Consider the following 18,898-nt stretch of genomic DNA (forward strand, 5'->3'; position numbering starts at 1 on the left):
GGTTCACGCAGCCTAAAAGCTTGCGCAAGCCGGCAAGCAATGCGCGGCAAGCTTTCGGTAGATGAATCACACATGCCCAGGACTAATTAACCATGTGGCAAAACCGGCATCTAAAACGCTGCACGCCTGATCCAGACGTCTCAAACGCTGGAACACATATATGATTACCCAGCATGTATATGTGAGAGACAGGCGCTTGAAAGTTTCCTAGCCAGCATTGGCAGTCAACACCTGCACGAGTGAGTTACTCTCGGCCCGTGGCCTGCATGCACGAAAGTGCAACAGCAACAATGAAAACATTGTCGTAGTTCCTGCGTGACACGGGACTAGACGAGGGAATTTTTAGGACCACTGTCTACTGTACGTAAGCATTCACACCATCTTGTCTATTAATCATTTGTTCTTGCACTTTCGGTCCACCATCTTCTTGTCCAATTCGGTGTAGAGCCCACCAGCTCAGGTCGCCCTCTCTGCCATTCCCGTAAATAGCATGTCTCGCCCTCTTGAAAGCGAAACCTTGTCACTTGATACTTCAGAAATTGCCATTTTTCAGCACAGTCTCCGTTTCTCTGTATACATATTTTTCCGAGCGAAGGGGAAGCTTGAAAGTACCTGCACAATAGCTCTGCGTTCCACACAGTGACTCGCACTGCTCCACGGATGGCCTTTTGGGGTCCGCACACACTTGACCTAACATGGGATCCTACAAATATCCATACAGGTGCAATTCCCAATGAGCTACAGTTCATAGGCTGGCACAGACGCGCTTTCCATCTCACTCTGCCAATTCTCTCCGCTGTTGAGCAAAACTGTTTTCTTCCCTGCAGCTTAATTTTGACATAGTAAACCTCCTAGTGCACTCCTCAGTAACACATGAATTCACTTTGATGGGCGAGCCCGTGGTGCGTAAGTTCTTGCACGCAAGTGTACCGGTGCTTACTGCACTCATATGTGCCCCAGCACAAACTGAAACGCGAACAGGAAAAGGAACACGAAAATGCCACATGGTATGCTGGACGCTTATACTGCTTGTCCGCATTTCGACTTTAGATGATAGGACCTAAAGAACCAGTATTAGATTTGCAAATCCCACACAGGTAGGGTAAAGTGCGGCGTCAAAAGTGAACGGCGAGGCAGTTCCATCAAAAAGGTCTAATTCCATCCACAACCTTTGGTCCCCTGGGGCCGAAATAAACAGAGAGCTGTGCTGCCGCAAAACACTCCCTACTGAAATGTTCAGTATGCAGTAGAATGTTTACATACGGTTTCCGTAACATTATTATAGAAATTAAACGGTATATACAGAAATCCATCTCGATTCTATAAGAATTATACGGGAATCACACGGAAAATATTTCGAATTATTGGAATGGCATACCGAACGTCCCAGTGCAGCTAATGCAGACTCCCGTTCTGCATTACTGGCTTTCTTTTTTTTTTTCGTTTGCTCCCGTCCCTCTCGGAGGGAAGCAGACAACCCCAAAGCAGTGCCCACCTCCGCTTCGCTGACCCTTGCCCCTCAACACCCACCCCCCACCCCCTTTCGAGGGGACTGTTATCATGCCCATCCTACACACTACCTTCCGCACTAGCGCGTAATGGCAATAACTCAGCGCGACACATTCCCAGCGACAGCGTCTGGCTTACGCCCATAGACAAACGCAATTTAAGTGAACATGAAAGGAAGAAAAAAAGAAAGCGGGGAAGAATTATCGCGGGGCTGAGCCGAAAGCAAATCGTACAGCAGAACTTAACTCGCGTTCGTCCGAGCACAGGGAGACCCGAACGGGCAACCCGGAGACCATTTGCGAAGAAGCACCGATGAAAAACTGGTTCGCTTTTCCGAGACCGGAAAAAAAGAAAAAGAAAGGTCTGCAATACCTAAAGGGGGGGGGGGGGGCTGACCGTGGTTCTTGTGCCAGCGCGTGGCCTTTAAACAGCCGTGCCTGCCTCCATCCACACCTCACCCTAAAACCCCCCTTTCATTCTTTCCCTCGTGCTCGCTTTATTCAGTTCTCTCTCTCGCCCCGGCGCGCGCCTCGGCGACTCGATTAACCGATAACCGAAGGTCATCGCGGGTGGAGAAGGAAGCGCCGTGGGCGAGCCCAGACTGACAAAAAACAAACAAACAAACAGCGGCGACAGAATTCTCCGCAGGTAGGCATCAACTCAGACGGCCAGCACGCCTATCGTCGTGTCCCGTAGAGGACGCTGCTGCAGGGAGACCCTCACTCCGAGAACGCACTGAAGATAAGCGTCCGGAGGACACACGCGTGCGCCGCAACAGGTACGGCGGTAGGCCGGGCGGAGGTGCCAGAAACGCAGCCGCCAGACGAATTCGACGGGGCGTGAACAGGTGCGAACTCGCCGGAACCAATGGGGCGGAACGATAAGGACAGGGGGGAGTACCTGGCCCGCCGTCGTCATCGTCGTCGTTAAGAGGCCTACAGTGGGTCCCAGTAGCCTTGCGGCAAACGGCACTCCAACAGAAGCAAGAGCGTCGTCGTATTAGGAGCCGTGTACGTGCCCTCCGCGCGCGTTTCTGTCGACAACAGATAAACTCGACAACAGATAAATAACGTTCTCTCCCAACGTAGCGCGTACTTCAAGCGATGGTAGACTGCATGCCTCGTGGACGATAGACGTTATAAAGGAGGGAACGTCTGGGGTGCCCTGGCTGATAAGGCCGACGTAAATAAGAGCGTTGCTGAAACTCTCGAACACCACTGGACTCCGAGATCACATTTCGACGGTTTGGTGCGCGCTCCTCTCCACGTGCTGGCACGCGTGCTTCCGGCCTGTGACTTTCACGTACCGCGAGGCTTGCGCACGCAAGAACACGCGTGCCTTCACCGCACGACACTTCACGTGGTCTACACAGACTGCCTTAAGTGCAGAATTTAGACTGCCCAATCTTCTCTCTGTGTAACGTTATCGTAGACATGCAACATTTCCTTTGCGAATGCGGCCGCCTCTGGTTGTCAGGTGGTTCATCTCTGAAGGAAGCGCTACATTTGAAGTGCAACTCGAGCTCGGACCCAGCTCCGCGCGACCAGTCCCACATGCGCGCAGAAGGTAAATGTGATGTAGAAGGAGGCGATCACATGGGTCCATCGTTAATTGAAAAAAAATCAGGCAGACTCAACTGCAGTCGACTTACGTAACGCGAAACATTTTTTGGTGTGATCGGTTCATAAACCCATGCAAGTGCACATGAAGCAGGCACGTACCCAGGGGGGGGCCCGGGGGGGCCCGGGCCCCCCCCGAAATCATGTGGCATACCCCCCACCCCCCTCCACACCCACGCCACCACCTCACACATTCCTAAAGCACCGCCAGATCAATGTTGAGACTTGACAGCTATTAATCGGTCAGCATTATGCTGCCTTTTTCACTCCTTTTAGATGGCGGTAGTTATGGGCATCTCTTGTAACGTGAAACACAGTTTTCTCATAGATTCCGCACCCGTGCAAATAACTCGAGATGCGTTCAGTTGTCACCATCTATTCAACCGTCACGCGCATAGCTGTTGCTTTTGTTAGTTCAACCTTCATTGTTTAGGCTGATCCTGGGACCAGGAAAGGGATGCGCCTGTTACTGAGCTGGTCTGTACTCTCGTGGAACGAGTTGCGGCCGGAGAAAACGCCAATTGCGTTTAACTTATCCCTTTGCTTCATTATCTCCTTGAGTTACGGCTCGCCGCGAGGCTGGCAGATGCCCGCAACCACATACACGTTATGTGGGTTAGATAAGGTGGGAAATAAAATAATGTTAAGGTGCGTCCATCATGAAATCCTTCAATAACCCTTAAACCCATAAGCAAGATGACTGTCGCCCGTTACCTCGTCTGTTTTTCCCTAATTGTATAGCACTTTTCGTGCAAAATTGGCAACTGGAAACAAAAATCGCAAGGAGTTGAGAAATTAAACGATCTACTTAGGGAGAGAGCCAAGGTAACTACCAAACTGCAAGGAAAAGCGAATAATAAAAAAATTTAACCATTGTTTATGAGAATATTTATGAATCAACATATTTTTATTTAAAAAGGAAGCAGAGAAAACGCTGCCCCAAGTGGAGAACAATTACTTGCTTTGAATGACGCTTCTACAGTTATCGGTTGAACCGCCTCGCGTAGCCACTTCTCTGCTGTGCTTATGTGGGTGTTTTTCTAACCTTTCGCGGTGAGCGCAGTACATCTAGAATCGCAGAGTCCTGCGCTCTACGCGGTTGTGTGGGACTGGCGGCCGCACAGCGTCACGCAATTTGCGGAACTGTCAAAACTGATCAACAAGGCGAAAATAACTGATATTCGAAACTATAACATGAGAAAGACTGAAGAAGCTGTAAAAAATGAACGCAGCCTAAAATCAGTAAAAAAGAAACCTGGCTTGGGACAAACCATGATGTATACACTAAAAGATAATGCCATCAGCAATCTCGAAGATATAGTAAAAGCAGCGGAAAAATTCTAAGCTGACCTGTATACAGTACTCAGAGGAGTCACGATACCTCCCTTAGGAACATTAACGAACAGGATACAGAAACTCTCCTATAACTAGCGATGAGGTCAGAAGGGCCCTGCAAGAAATGAAACGATGAAGAGCGCGGGAGGAGAAGGTGGAATAACAGTCGATTTAATCAAAGATGGAGGAGACATAATGCTTGGAAAACTGGCGGCTCTTTATACGAAGTGTCTATCGACTGGAAGGGTCCCAGAAAACTGGAAGAATGCAGACATTATACTAATCCACAAAAAAAGGAGACGTTAAAGAATTGAAAAATTATAGGACCATTAGCTTGCTCCCCGTAATATAAAAATATTTACCAAAATAATCTCCAATAGAATAAGGGCAACACTGGATTTTGTCAACCAAGGGAACAGGCTGGCTTCAGGAAGAGATACTTTACAATGGATCACATCCATGTCATCACTCAGGTCATCGCGAAATCCGCAGAGTATAATGAGCCTCTCTACGTGGCTTATATAGATTAGGAAAAGGCATTTGATTCAGTAGAGATACCAGCAGTCATAGAGGCACTACGTTCAAGGAGTACAGAGCGCTCACGTAAAAAGCTTGGAAAATATTGCTACATGCGTGTGGTATTTGTTTGTTTGAACGAGGCGTGTGGGCGCCATCACTCCAGAAAAGAGGAGGAAGAACGAACTGGGCTCGCGCTGTGAATCTAACCGGTCAGCGCTGCAACCGTTGTTGTAAATGTAATCTGTAAATAGTTTCTCGTCTTGCTGACTCGTCCTTCACGTAAAAATATCTACATAGGTTCTACAGCTACCTTAATTCTACACAAGAAAAGCAGGGAGGTACCTATAGAGAAAGGGGTCATACAGGGAGACACAATTTTTCCACAGCAGTTCACTGCGTGCTTAGAAGAATTCAAGCTATTAAACTGGGAAGGCTTAGGAGTAAAGATCGACGGCAAATATCTCAGCAACCTTCGATTTGCCAATGACTTTGTTCTATTCAACAACAATGCAGACGAGTGACAACAAATGATTGGAGACCTTAACTGAGAGAGTGTAAGAGCGGGGTTGAATATTAATATGCAGAAGGTGAAGATAATGATAAATAGTCGGGCCAAGGAACAAGACATCAGGATGGCCAGTCGGCCACTAGAGACTGTGAAGGAGTTCGTTTACGTAGGTCCATTAATCACAGGGAACCCTGATCATGAGAAGGAAATTCACAGAAGATAACAATAGTTTGGATCGCATACGGCAGACATTGCCAGCTCCTGACTAAGCTTACCATTATTATTGAAAAGTAAGGTGTGCACTCAGTGCATTTTGCCAGTGCTGACATATGGGGCAGAGGCTTAAGATCAAATTAAGAACCGCACAAAGACCGCACAACGTTAAGAGAGACAAAGAGAGCGGTTTGGATCAGAGAGCGAACGGGTATAGACGATATTCTAATTGACATCAAGAGGAAAAATGTAGCTGGGCAGGTCATGTAATGCGCCGGTTAGATAACCGTTGGACCATTAGGGTTACAGAATGGGTACCAACAGAAGGGAAGCGTAGTAGAAGACGGCAGAAAACTATTGATGGTGCGATTAAATTAGGAAATTCGCGGGTGCTAGTTGGAATCGGTTGGCGGCAGGACAGGGGTAATTGAAGATCGCAGAGAGAGGCCTTCGTCCTGCAGTGGACATAAAACATGATGATGATGATGATGATGATGATGATGATGATGATGGAGGAGGAGGTGGTGGGCCCCCCCCGAAAAAAAATCCTGGGTACGTGCCTGACATGAAGTGTGGTTCTCGAAGTATATGTAGAATTAAAGAGCACCGTGTTACAGGAAGACATTATTTCTTTAGAGCAAAGCTGTATAGGATCTCGGTAGTTATTCGCATTTGCAGCGTAAAACTCAACCAATCATAGCGGGAGCACCGCTTGCGCCGTTAGGTTTCTTGCAGCAGCACCAGATGGGGCTAACGATCACAGAAGGGGGGGGGGGGGGGCGACACGAACTAGACAGCCCACTTTCGCGCATAGCGTATACCGCAAGCGTTCCCCGGTAAATATTACGGCTGTATAACCTGCAGCTGCCAGGAAGGGGTAACTGTAGCATACGAAGCAGGGAGTGACGTAACTACACTTTCATATGTAAAGGAAGAACCCGCCTACCAAGTGATTTCACTTGTGTTCTGATAGCGCTACGGAAAGGCCTCTCATAGTCAGGACTCCCAAAGGGCAGCGTTAACACGATCAGCGGCGAAAGAAGCAGCAACGTCAATGTGCACAAACGGTATCGTGCTCAGGCTCGGCAGGACCCAGTTGAAGGCTACGTCACATTCGTCTATCGAATCAGGTGATACCACAGCCGCGCGGGGCAAGCACCTTCAGAGCGTAGATTGGAGCTTTTTTATATGAAGCATATTACGAGAGCTCAACCCAGCTCCTCAGGCGCGGCGGTGTCACCTTCAATGACCTTTGACCCCATGCCATGCCACGTGACACCGTGACGTCACGACAGAGGAGAAACGGGGCTCCAACTCGCGCCGTCGCTCGCGGCGTCGCTCAACTCTCGCAAGATGGGCTGAGTGGGAATCGAAACAGGGTCTCCGGAGTGTGAGACGGAGACGCTACCACTGAGCCACGAGTACGATGCTTCAAAGCGGTACAAAAGCGCCTCTAGTGAATGCGGTGTTGCCTTAGAAACGAGCTGTTTCTAAGGCTCACGCGTGCGTCGCTTGCTCAGGCGCACATTTCGTTGCCGCGCCGAACGCTGCGTTGCTCGACGCTCACCGCGTCCAATGCGGGGCGCGTAGTCGCTGCGCCGTAGCCCATTGTCTTACACCCCTTGGCGGGTCGACGGGAACGCTGTCGCGTTCCACTCTTGAAGGCGAAGCAGAGTAACGCATGAGTTGTTTCTTCGTCTAGCCGAACCAAATATAGCCAAGCAACAGCAGTTCACCAGGCTAAACCGTGGTTCAACAACTAAAATAAAGGCTAGTATGCTTCGCATCCTGGGCTTAACCTTAGCTAAGCCACAGCCATTTTTTTCTTCTTTTTTTAAACAAATAAATATAGACAGGCTGGATATTATATACAAATATTTACAGAATACATCAAATATGGATCACTTGATAAAAATTTCAGTGGTGGATCCACAGTGTCGTGTTGCACTCGCAGTATTTCTCACGTGTCGCTTTCTCCTGGTGCAACTGAGGATCGAAACGCCTGAAGCGTCTCACCGCGCTCGCTTCCCCGCGAGAAAGGGCTTTCTTTCTATATGCTCCTTTTCCAAGCGTGCTTTCCGTGACGTTCGGCCTTAGAGGCCAGATTCGTCAAAGCTTCGCTTTAAAAGATTCCGCATACCACATTTAACTATAACTTTCGACGGCAATGCGTTCAGCATTTAATAAGTATAGCGAAACAACGTAGTATTGCAGCCAACGAAACGAGTTATGGATGAGGCGTGTATACTGTGGCGGGACCGCTCTTTCGCGCTTCCCGAAGAACACTGGACGCCACCCAGCGGCGCCGCCGCGAAGCCTGCGCGTTGCCTCCGAAACGCGTGGAGCGCCGGTGCGTGCGGACGCTGAGAACGCTTCACGATTTAGCGTGTCATCCTTGCGCACGGGCCATGCTAATCTTCTCTGTATCGTTCCAATTTTAGTATATGTACTTTGGAAGCACGCGGAGAAACGCGCCAAGCGGCAACCGGGCTCGGCCATCGCGCTTCTCCCTAGACGCACTGCACCATTTAGTCGCGTTTCCAAGAGGTACGCGCGTGGCATCCGAGACGAGAAGTGTGGCGCGCCGGTGCCCCGAAATGCTGACAATTGTGCCCTCGCTCGGCCGCACCCAAATGGCACACTATCAGCGACCAAAGTTGGCGAGAACTTCACTGAAGAATGGAACATGCCCAGTGCGCTCATCGCACAGCTCGCTAAAGCGCTGGCGTGAAAGACGTCCACTAAAAAACGGCACACATTCGGTGCATATGCCACGCTGCTTGCGATACGTCGAGTTGCTGTCCTTGAGAAACTCTTATGACGCGGGTTTGACTTCGCCCAGTATCGCATTAAGTCACAGGATCTTTTTCGCCATTGTAGAGCGGCACATACTAGCCACCCAATATGGCGTCAAAGACGTTCATCGCAGTGTAGCACGCGCCTAGTCGACATACCCTGAGCAACAAGGCGTTATTGAACAGGTTCATAGAAGACCAGTACAAACCGTGTGGCACATACACAGTGCTACATGTTGGCGTCAAAGAGTTTCGTTGAATAGCGATGCCTACCCAGTCCCGCTCCTACACCTATGTCAGCGTGAAAGAGGTTCGTTGAAGAGCGGCACGTATGTACACAATGCCCACATGGCGACCCAACTTGGGCCTACGGCTGGTTTCGAACCCCGTCGCCTCAGCACAGCATTCCGATGCACAACCGATTCGACCATGGCTACACAGTGAAACACGTTCGTGGGAAAACGGTTAGAGACAAACAAACCTAGCTCCCAGAAAGTGCGCGAAGTACATTAAGAATGCCAATGCATTAAAAATTATTCGGTGAATATCAGATTCATTTTGTCGTGCGTGAGTGACAACTCGCAACGTCCTAGTCTCTCGCGTAAGAATAGTTGTTTTAAGCATTCATTCAGCCCTGATCCGCTGGTGGAATTCCGCTAGTGGAATGCGCCCCTTAAATAACTGGTTCATCTGGCGAAACAGGTAATTCACGTGTTCGTTCATTTCGCCTGGGGTGTCAGCTGGCGCGGAAAAAGTGCGAACCTAAAAGAAGCAAGTTTCCTTAAGCACCTGCTAGCCTAATTGAGGCTAAGGAAATTTTCCTCTCCGGGGCTACGCGTTTAATATTCTCGCCATTCGTGAAATCATCTAAGCGGCTTAAGATTCAACCAACACCAAGCCCTATCGGCGCGCCATTTCTGGCACATTCTCCGTCTCGGCTTGAGCACGATGCGAAGCCACCGCCAGCTTTGGTGGAATTCTCACCGCATCGCCGAAAGCAAATTTCCATACACAGACAACCCAATGAAATATGCAAACAGCGACGTCGAGAAAAGGAGAGGAAGGATGGGGAGAGAAAGAGATATCCAGAAACGCGACGCGCTGAGGTGCCTGATGCCTGTAACAATCAACAATATAACTGAGGTTTCTTAGCGCACGAAAAGGGACGAAAGACAGTGGCAAGACGCGGACACTGTCTTTGCCACTGTCTTTCGTCCCTTTACACTTGCCAGACTTTACACTTAACACTTTCGTCCCTTTACACTTGCCACTGTCTTTCGCCCCTTTACACTTGCCAGACTTTACACTTTACACTTTCGTCTCTTTACACTTGTCACTGTCTTTCGTCCCTTTACACTTGCCAGACTTTACACTTTACACTTTCGTCCCTTTACACTTGCCACTGTCTTTCGTCCCTTTACACTTGCCAGACTTTACACTTTCGTGCCTTTACACTTGCCACTGTCTTTCGTCCCTTTACACTTGCCAGACTTTACACTTTGCACTTTCGTCCCTTTACACTTGCCGCTGTCTTTCGTCCCTTTTCGTGCGCTAAAAAACCTCAGTTATGGAATACCAACACGCCCTAACCTACGCTCTTTCAACGATCTAACGGATGCACGCGCGCATTTATTAACCCAGCGCGCAGGTCGAGAGGCCGCGCTCGAACTTCCCCAAGCGTGCACCTTGTGACGGCGTGCTCGGATTGCATGCATTCCGCGCGGGTCCCCGGAAAACCACGCGATGCAACGGGCGAATCGTGCAATTTTGCAATGGCGGATGGAGAGAGTCGCGCGGGAGGAAATATAATCGATGGCGTCGCGTCAATTCTCAAGGCTAAGCGGATACATGTCGCTCGATCGTTATCCTTATTGAATAGCGCGGTTTGGCTGCCAAGTTCGGACGCAATCACCCCTTTATTATTTTTCTTGTACTGCATTCGACCTTAATACATATATGGTCTTTTTTTTTTCTTTTCCGTACATTTTTCATTGGGCATGCGCCAGCCGTTATTAAATGAGAGCATATCGCTTGTCCTTTCCTTCTTTCTATCTCTCTCTTTGCCCCTTTGTCACGCGATTGCAGGTCGAGCAGCGCAATCTGCACTGAAAGGCGACGGAAGGGCGAAAATTGAGCAATGCATCTTTGCAGTCACCTAGAGGTGGTTGGTGCGAGTGGAACCCCATATCACAGGTACTGCTGCAATTAGCAGATGCGGGATAACTGTCTTCATCCGCTTGCGCAAAACACCTTTGGAATACAGAAATTCAGCTCCATTTCCTTCCACATCGTGCGTTTCTGGCGATATCCGTTTTCGTTATTATACACGTAAATGCACAAGTCCGGCTACTGGCGCCCATGGATTTTAATTTCGATGATAACATGTATGCAGGGCATGTCGAGGGAAGACAGCATCACAAAGGACTGCATAAGTGCGTGGCTTGTATACATAGCTGCAAACGTGAGCTCATATTGACGGAACGCTTAATATTGGAATATAAGGATAGAATGGAGATAAGTGTGCAGCCATGTGAAAGACAAACTGCGGCTCGTATTGTCTGATATTCTGAACAAGTATGAATTTAGCACGGAGACGTATTCAAAACACCAATTTTGTTGAACAGGCGTTTCATAAATCTATGATATCTTAAAGACACCAACAGAAGTGATCGAGCACAGCCAGGGTAGGCAACCGCTGCTACAAATTAACAATAACCATACATAACTACGCTGCCAAATATTGTTGTCTAGCAGCGACTATACGTCGACTAACGGTTTGGGCCTAGCTGGACTAACTGACTCGGACTAAGGGATTCGGAGCACCAAAGTTTGCAAAAAGCTAAAACTAACAGCCTCGTTAATTATGACAATCCTCTTTGCTGCCGCCTCCGTTCCCATCCGCACCTACACTGCCGTTTCCCTGCAGACAACCGCTACCATACAGTGAAGTATACCTAAAACCGTTTACGCGTATTGTAGGGAAGCTACCCAAAATGAGTGAATGGAAGGACTCGTACTTCGGCCTTGAGAATTGAAAGCGACACCCACCCGTTTGTTACAACCCTAGTTAGAGGCACGACGTCCCGGCTGCGATTCGACCCACAACCTCAACGGAACCGCCGTGTTTTCAGCAAGCCGTGCCGCTTGTTGGGTGTAAACTGCCGGCGCCTCCGAGAGAGACGAAAGCGTCGGAGCGGAGAATTGAGATTTGCTCTACGCTCGCTCTACATACTCTCTGACATTCAATCATCTCTATGGGCCACCAACGCGATGTGCAAATCGGCGGCGGCAGCACCAGTAGTAGAAATGTCGAAGGAAGGAGCAAAGAAAGGTTCACCTCAGTGGATCCTCCAGCTATCAGCTCCATTGCCGAGACATGCGGAGGTCCTCAACACGGGTACCTGCTGTCGTCTTCCAAACATATTTTCTATGCAAAAGTGTCATATAGCGCAGCTTAAGACCTTGGGGCGCCCGCCTCCCAAAGGCGCATGAGTTCCACTCCCAGCAACACTGGCGAACAATATTATTTTCTTCACCATAAGCCGAGAGAATGAAGCTGCACGTAACCAGATGGTCTGACAATGGCAGCAACATAACGGATGCTACTTTAAATCGCAACCATGCAGATTTAGCCCTGCCGATACCGCGAAGATCGTGCGAAGTAAAACACTACATAGTGTGTCATATATACGACGAATGCTAAAGTTAGTGAGTGAGCGAGCTCTCATTTCATTGTTTTCAGCAACTGTTGCGACAACAAGTTGCACCACTCTTTTCCATACGCTGCACATTAAGCCGTACACAGGGCATGATGACAGCTGAGACAATGCGGGCTTGCGTTCGCTTACACAGCAATTAGTGTTGCATGTGCTCTTCTAAACGTACAGGGACTAAATAAAGAGAAACCCGGTAAAAGAAACGAGTTTGCATAGTTGACAAGTAACCGTCAATTCAGCCCACAAATAGTCCACATTCTCGCCTCGACAGACCTTGCTTTGACCAAAGTCCTTGCCTCTTTCTTGCCAAACGTCAAGTCTGACAAAGCAAGAACATAGTATCTCTGCAGCGACTAGGGCCCACGGACACATGGTGACACTTGTCTGCGCCGTGCGCCGCAAAACCGTGGCACGTTAAAAGGGCGCCGAAAACACCGCCTGCGGTGCACTAAACTGGCAGAGAAGCCCACGATCAGCGCTCCGTAATCGCTCCAAATTAATAACCTTGCGCGGATAAACCGTTTGGCTTACCGCTGGACGCCATGGCACCGAGTGCGACAGCGCAGCGGTGCGCATTAAATAAAAATGTGACGAGCGATCGTTGACAGCGACGACGTCAAGGGCGGATAACGACATCGACGACTGGGCTCAGCGTGCGGAGCGTTCAAGGGCTGCCCAACTGACAGCGCAGTTCCGGGAGTGGGATGTCCGCGGTGGGCTATTTCTATGCCAAAGGGGGAGTGACGACCGAGCGTATGCGTCGTCAAAGCCTCGCCACCGCTGAAGCGGCAGGCCGCACGGGCATGACTTTTTTTTTTATATGACTGCTAATGATGCTCCTTTCTTTTTAAGGGAACCTCAGCATTGTTAGACAAGTTTTCTTTTCGGGTATCTAACTGTCTCACCAAAAATTTTGAGCCGACCTCGAACGTAGTGCAGCGTAAAAGTGTGTTGTACCGTTCGCAAGGATATGCGCGCCACCGGGTCATGTGTCACTGCGTCTGTGCCACTGGCTATGTGCCGTTATGCATGAGCGGATTTCACGGCGGCGGCGGTGTCAGAAGGCGTAGCATGGCCAGACGGTCGTGCGAGATGGGAGCACGGCACGCCTCGTACACGAAAGTGTTTCGGCTATTCCCACTTGAGTAACGTAGAAGAGTTCTGCCCAAATGTTCTCCGCCATTAATTACTCGGTCAAGCGAGTCGTCAAGCCGCAATCGTCCTCACGACCGAGTAGCTCTGTCGTCGCTGTGCCGCCGATCAAAGTGCTCTCCAGCATAGCGCGGAGCCCATTGCAGACATCATACCCAGAGCACCCCTTGGAACTGTGGCGGCCTCTCCTGTCCCTACTCTGGCACCCGGTGGTACCACCAACGGGAGAGCGACTCCATGGCGTCTCTGAGCAAGACAGGGCTCTTCATCGGATGAACGCCCCAACTGCTGTATTTGACCCAATTCAAGAATGCGGAGACTGTGTCCCTTAACACCTTCTCCCGCCACCTTCTCCAGGGAAGCGCATTGGAGAGCAAATTTGTAAAATAAGCGAGTTACCAACCCATTTCGACGTCGACATAGTCTTGCGTGGTCGTGCAGTAGAGTTATCCGCATCAAGAGCTTTCAACTCCTGTTTACTTCACACTGACAGTCATATTTACACAGCTTAAGTCTATAGTTTATAAATAACTGCCCATCAATATCTATACACATTGCTGCATGAAATAACATTTGTAATATAATATCGTGTGTGTCAGCTAAGGTAACCAAGCACTTTAAAAAAAAATTCTTGTAACCGCATGGCCAACACGTGTGTGTGCGCGTGTGTGTGTGTGTGCGTGCGTGTGCGTGTGCGTGTGCGTGTGCGTGTGTGTGTGTGCGTGTGCGTGCGTGTGCGTGTGTGTGCGTGTGTGTGCGTGTGTGTGTGTGTGTGTGTGTGTGCGTGTGTGTGTGTGTGTGTGTGTGTGTGTGTGTGTGTGTGTGTGTGTGTGTGTGTGTGTGTGTGTGTGTGTGTGTGTGTGTGTGTGTGTGTGTGTGTTGCCTTGCCCACATCTCGAAGCGTCGGCTTGCGATGAGGGCTCTGTCCGCTTAACCTCCCTACCTTTGCCTTATGACTCTTTTGATATGAACATCTAAGGTGTCTTTCCTATAGCAACGCCTAATGGTTGTTTGCATTATGAAACGTGGCTACAGCCAGAGACGAGGACACGTGATTAGGACCAATCGCCGAGAGAGAAAGAGAAATAACATTATTCCCTAGGGAACCAATGCCCCAGTACAAGCCTCCTTGTAGGCAGGCAAATGCCCAAAGTGCGTCAAGGAGTCCAGAAACATTTATAGAAGCTTGACACCTTCGTGGGCTTAGTGACAGTTTATACATATAGTAGTTCACTACCGAACCCAGAACAGTGAAATACAATTTTAAAGATAAATGAAGAGCAAGAAATGTACACCGCATTTCTCAGAGTCTGCCGTACTGACTATAAAAAAAAAAAAACATCGAGCGTTCACAGACACTTCACCGAAGGTCATTTACACAACAGAAATAAAAAAGTAATAAAGGTAAACTATCAATACTGCACAAATCATAACACATCATCAAAGCCAAATACGCGCGTAAACACAATATCAGACTTGAGTAGCCCACAAAAGAGAAGGCAACCGAAATCTCGCTGGTTTTTACGAGTTTATACATTTGTGTACGTTTCAAACCGCCAGCTGAACGAGCGAAGCAAAACCAGTACAAGCGACGCCAGTCCACAAGCAACGCCAGTCCACAAGCAACGCCAGTCCACAAGCAACGCCAGTCCACAAGCAACGCCAGTCCACAAGCAACGCCAGTCAACAAACAACGCCAGTCAATAAGCAACGCAAGACTGCCATGGCTTTGCCGTATGTTAGTTACCATTGAGAAGTGACCGCGTTGGCGCCCAAGTTTTCACCCTTCGATTTCAAGAACGCGTACAAAAGAAAATCGCTGAAATGATGCCCGAATTTTTCTGCCAAGGTAATACGAAGAGAGGCTAACGTCTACGGCACCGTTTACGTTGTTTCTGCTGGATCCTGATGCCGGAAGTCAGCTGCAGGAACAGCCGTAAGCACCTTCAGAAGTAAAAACAAATACAAGAAACTAACACAATGTAAAGCTATTCGCTGGCCCAAGGCGGCATTTGCCGAGCGAAGCTCCCCGAAGAAACATTGTTGTAGAGGGCTCAATTTCGTAAGCAACGATTACACGCCACCTGAAACTACTATCACACCTTCACACTGTCACTCATCTTCTGAGTGGACACCTGCTACAACTAAGAAATCGCATTATAAATGACTATGATGAACACCGCAAGCTGCATTCTGACCTGGCATGAGAGAGCCCCTAGACGCTAATTAACGAAAGTTGGATCACACTATACTCATTAATATGCGGCGCTGTCGATGATGTAACAGAGCGGTCGTCATCTTTACCGCAGCGATAATAACAGACCTCTTCTTTTTTTCGAAGGCTGCACACGCCTTGCAATCCCTCTCTCGGAAGGGCAATATTTCAAACTGACTTTCCAATGTCACCTTTTTGCATCCATTACCATGATAAGCACGCATACACCTTGGCGCACGAAAGACGCGAGCTTTAACTAGGGGCACTACTGATATATCTTCATAACGTGCCTCGCAAGTTTCTTAAGTCAGCCAGGCAGTATATAACTAACCCTCCCAGGCAGTTAAGGCCGCTATAATGCTATGCAAGGAGCCACCTAGACGCTCAGCTGGAAGTCTCGTAAGTCATTAACTTTTCTTGACTATCACCGCGGAACCCTTATTTGTCGGGCGGCAAATATTCGCGACACTCCTATAACGCGGACGCGCCTCTTGTCCTTCACAAGGCGAGATATTTTGGTTCGAACATTTATTCTCTGACGCGTACGCCCCAGTGCTGGCTATGGCGTCCTGCTGCTAGGCACAAGGTCGCCAGTTCGATTCCCGCACGCCGCGTCAGCATTTCAGTGGCTGTGCAGTGCAAAAAATTTCGCGTCAAAGAAAGACCGTTGAAGAATCCCATGCGGTAAAAATTATTCAGGACCACCCCACTAGATCGTTTCTCGTAGCCCGGATGTTGATTTACGACCTTAAATAAAATCAACGAAGGAATAAATGTGTTTAATTTAGGTTACTCATGCGAAAATAAAGTAGGTTACTTACATTTTAAATCGTGCGTTCGAGTGCCTGTAAAACGTAACTTTGTCGAATCATTAATAAAGCGTTTGTGGACTGTCACCGTGTCCGTGTTGTCATCATATCACCGGGTTGCGGACGTACCATTCGAAATGAAGAGGCGCTGATTTTGTGCAGTCAAAGTTCTGCCTGCCCCCCCCCCCCCCCCTCCTTCCCTTACATTGTTAAGACCGCACCGACGCACGGATAAGTTGAGGTGACCGGATATCCTGTAGCATTAAGAACAACATAATGCCAATTTTATTTCCATACTGCGCTACTTGTAATCTCATGCAATGTTCCTTTCTTTATTTATTTATGCATCGCACATATCACAACATTATAGTCACGCAATATTTACGTTTATCCGCAAGCTTTGCCGAAATGCGAATAGCCGAGTAGGCGGGTGCTTACTGCCAGACGTCGACGAAGTGGCACCACGGGACGAAGGCAACGTCTTCCGTGGAATATGCCAGGCGTTCCAGGCGTTGAGAAAGACTCGCTGGCAGCGCCTATCCGGCGTGAGCTTGGGCAAGGAAGAACGTAATTCTCTCTTTGACAGGGCAGTCGGCGGGACGGACTGCACAAGTCACTCGAGCAACAAAAGCAGCAACTTTGGGTGGACACCTCCAGAGTCCTTCAAGGCCGCGCTAACACGCCTAATTCTCTCACGCGTTTTCTCGAATGATCGATGCTGTCTCTGCCCGCGAAGCCGCGCGCACAGTGCCGCAAGGAGACGCGCGACGTTGAATAAGAATATTTAGGCGCAGTGTGGCACGTAACTTTCGCGCACCTCGAATGAGTCCACATACGTATTAGTAACCCAATGGGGCGTGTGCTCAGACAGAACCATATCGCACTTGGACTCTCTCGTTAGGGCAATTATAGCGGTTGCTCAAACTGCATTCCTCCGCCCCCCCCCCCCTTCCCCTCCCTTATTTTTGTGTGTGTTTCTCTCACGTACCGGAAGCTGGGGCGTGGGCTCCGAAGAAGCTTAGACGCTGCATAACGAAAAGCTCGTTCCAAAGGCAAGCGGCACCCGTCGTGGTTGCACAGTGGATATGGTGTTGGGCTGCTGAGCACGAGGTCGCGGGATCGAATCCCGGCCACGGCTGCCGCATTTCGATGGCGGCGAAATGCGAGCTCACCCGTGTGCTTAGATTTAGGTGCCCGTTAAAGAACCCCAGGTGGTCAAAAGTTCCGGAGTCCTCCACTACGGCGTGCCTCATAATCAGAAAGTGTTTTTGGCACGTAAAACCCCATAATTTAATTTTTAATTAAAGGCAAGCGGCGGCTCGAAGCCGTAACGTGACACTGGTGATGTAGCCTCATCGGTGGGGTTGCTTTTGCGACACGGAAGAGTCGAGCAGCGTATATTAATTGACCAAGTTTGTTAGTAGCGTGTATTCATGTAAACGCCTTAGTTAGATATAGGCACATCGTTCTCACGGTTTCGACGAGAGCACAACAATAACAAGGGTGCAATTGTAAACAATCTGATCGGTACTGTCACCGACCCGAGGGCCGCAGCATGAAGCTACTCAGCTCCGTGGCGGATGACAATCTTTCGTTTCGTGAAACTTCCTCCACCGAGCGGATTTTCGAAAAACAAGACAACAGCGCGCTATCGTCAGTTAGTCTCCTGGATAGTTGAGATACAGTATCTGAACTATCCATGAGGCTGGTTCATACTAGAGCTACCACGCTGCAAATGCACTGGTCCCTCGTTCGATTCCCGGAAAAAATGTATTCAGCTGCGAAGCTTCATGAGACACTGGTAAGAGCTTTATTACTTTGTCGCATCGTGGTACTTTAATGTAAAAGAGCGTTTCTCATTTCATGAAGTGTAATAGTGACATGTCGGAGCAAGCACTGGTAATTTTCGTGGTTGTGAAGCCGTCTGTATTTTTAACAGGGACGAGCTCGAAGAATGTGAAAGCATGGCTGGAAGTGGGTATCACACGTCTGGTATGACAACAGCGCAGCTGTCAACCATGATATGTAACATATACTGATGTCAAAATAAAATACGAAAATTTGGCAAAAAGTAGTAAAAATTGTTTTCTGTGCAAGACGTACACTGGTTTTACCGGTGTCACTACTGCAAGAAGGTGCGAATAATCGAGGGGTCAGAAAAATCAGGCTCCGAAAAATCGCTCGACGACTGTATTTGCATTCTATTGAAATCAGATCGTCCTAAACAGGCCGACAATGAAAAATCATAATATATTTGGCGTCAATACGTGAACCGCAAGCAACTTTTAGAAATTGGGCATATTAGCCTAAAATAGTAGAGGAGGAGGAAAGAGAAAAGTAAAAGGCAGGGAGGTTAACCATAATATCGTCCGGTAGGCTACCCTACACCGGAGCAATCGGAAAGGGGAAAATAAAGATCACAGGGAGAGAGAGGAGGGAAGGAAAGAAGCTAAAATAGTAGAGGTTCGTATAGTAGTATTAGCCTTAAATACTAGAACGCATCAGGGA

General features: G+C 48.8%; 1 protein-coding gene and 1 non-coding gene across 2 annotated transcripts in view; both read right to left on the reverse strand.

The window, feature by feature from the left end:
• The window catches only part of LOC135901919 (uncharacterized), a 391,597-nt gene that overhangs the window by 197,280 nt on the left and 175,419 nt on the right, over positions 1-18,898 (reverse strand). The window lies entirely within an intron of this gene.
• On the reverse strand, positions 8,062-8,164 carry LOC135902022 (U6 spliceosomal RNA). Its single transcript, XR_010564366.1, has one exon. It is a non-coding gene; the product is annotated as a U6 spliceosomal RNA (small nuclear RNA).

This window comes from Dermacentor albipictus, chromosome 9 (assembly GCF_038994185.2).
Source record: "Dermacentor albipictus isolate Rhodes 1998 colony chromosome 9, USDA_Dalb.pri_finalv2, whole genome shotgun sequence".
In the NCBI taxonomy this organism is placed as follows: domain Eukaryota; kingdom Metazoa; phylum Arthropoda; class Arachnida; order Ixodida; family Ixodidae; genus Dermacentor; species Dermacentor albipictus.